Raw genomic sequence first — 2,445 nt, 5'->3', positions numbered from 1 at the left:
CTCTGGCCCATCAACATCAGGCAAAAGAAAAACTTCTGACTCCTTAGAAAGCACTGCAGGTTTAATTACAACTTGGCAAATTAATAAGCATTTTACAATAGGGCTGTACAGGATCTTGAGCATATGCTCTTGCATTTGTAAATTGGCAACAATAAAATGCACATGTCATGACAGCAAGCATAAAATTGCAAATGCAATTCCAACTGCAAATCTAAGACCATTTCCACAACATCCTGAACAGCCCTATTGTATTTTTTACTTAAACCTTTTTCAGAAATTATATAATTATGTTGATTTTATTATCTTTTTAGAAGTCCTCGATTTCGGACCATCAACTTCTAAAAAGAAGAAGTCTCATCTAGAGGCTTACATACAACAAAAGAAGAAGTCGGATGAACAGCTTGAAAAGTTGCCGGAGGAAAGTCTAAGGAAGAAAGAGGAGAGAGCTCAAGAAAAGGCGAAGATAGAGAGGGAAAAATTGATATCTTGAAGTCGATGGTGGATATTTTAAAAAAGTGATTTATGTATTTCTTCGTGGTACGTCTTAAAGATATACTTCTTTTCCAAAAATATGTTATGTCAACTTACAGTTTTTCTTCGTTGCAGGTATCTTGGAAGTGGATTTTAATTATTGTTATCTTTTTTAAAGTCATAATACATACTTTATTTATTTTTTTAAATTTAAATTAAACAGTGTGAAATATGGAAAAATAAAATATTTTGAAGTACATACATACAAATAAACATTGTTTCTTGACTAAATCTATGGATTTGGGTAACGGAGTTGTATTTCTTGACATATTGGATCCCTCACAAGATTTCCCTTTCTTCAGATATATCTGAAATAAACTTTAAATCGTCTTGCTATGTTATGCAGAACGCAAAAGGCTCTAACGAAGTGGCAAAGTTTTTCCATGTCCCGGAGCTTGCAATAGTACAATTGGCGGAACCTTTGCTTCAATAAGCCAAAGGAGTGTTCAATGGCGATGCGCCCAGAGCTTAGTTTTATATTGAAATACTTTTGAGCATTTGTTAAATGCCCACTATCTCTATATGGTGTTATCACATATTTGTTACAGTTACAAGTGTTACAATAATTTGAAATAAACATATTTTTTTAAGTTAAATTCATTTTTCGCACGTTTACATAAATATTACCTCCAAAATAAGAAGGCAAGTTATCATAAAGTGTCGAATTTTGGAAAACCCAACTGTCGGGGCTGGAACCAGGGTATCCAACGAAAATGTTAATAAATTTTTTCTTTTCGTTGCATACCGCTTGCAAACAAATCGACATAATCTCCTTCCTATTGATGTAGTCATCCTTTGATCTTTTTGGCGGATCTATCCGAATATGCGTTCCGTCAATGCATCCTTAAATAATATTTGGATAATATAAATAAATATAATAAATCCTAAAACGAAATCAGTGATTTACCAATTGCTTTAGAGAAATAGCATTTGCGGTTAAAAAAATTGCTTGATTCTCCTTTTTGTTCTGCAGTAGGCCATTTAATCACATCTGGACTCAATGAGCTCATGAACTTTGTTACTCTGTTAATAACAATACATACAGATTACAGACATAAATTAAACCGGTCACCCAAATCCCTATAGTTGCATGCTTCGTGGCCAGCAAGCCACAGAAAAACAAGCAAGTGAGTCCTTGGTGACAACCTTTTGTCTGCTCTTAGATTTTGATAAAGTTCCGAAAGAGAGAATCGGTGAGCAAGTGTAAGTCGGCACAGTCAACTCTAAGAAGTTCTGCACACAATTTCGCCGACTTCTTTGTTTTAGAAGCACCAAAATATCGGATCTTATTTTTTCAATAATAATACGTTCTTCTTCATCATCGCTTTCCGATGAAGACGACTGCATCATCATCAAAATTGCAGTGACAATTAACTTCTTCTTTTCGTTCGAGCCAACGCCACCAACTTACTTAAACATAAAAATTACTATGAACATAAAAATGCACCCATAAAACACTAAAATACCTGCGATATTTAAAATTTCGTCCTGATTAACGCCATCTTCCGCCACTGCGCCTGAAGGTAAGAGCTCCATAGTTTTGCTTTCGCATGAGCCCACTTTTTAGTTAGTATATTGCAGTAATAAGCTTAATATACCTTTGTTTTACGATTATTTATTCACTTTTTCTATTTTTGACTTAATTTAATCAAAATATTTACGTTACAAGATAAATACGTTTATAATTCCTTTAAAGCGAATAGTAGTAATCAGCTGTTTTCGTACTGGCAAATTCTTACAAGTAAAAATTTATCCAGTAAAATCCAGTAAAAACTTGCAACTTCAACTGTAATTTTTCGCTCTCCCAATTTCCCCTACTTTGCAAGTTTTTGCGTACGAAAACGCCAAAACATGAAAATTCGTAAAAACTTTTGCTGGATTTTACTGGAAATGATAAACAAACGCAATTTATTA

Source organism: Rhagoletis pomonella, unplaced genomic scaffold, assembly GCF_013731165.1.
Source record: "Rhagoletis pomonella isolate Grant_MI unplaced genomic scaffold, Rhpom_1.0 Rhpom_scaffold_00014, whole genome shotgun sequence".
NCBI lineage: Eukaryota > Metazoa > Arthropoda > Insecta > Diptera > Tephritidae > Rhagoletis > Rhagoletis pomonella.
This window is presented reverse-complemented; position numbering follows the sequence as displayed.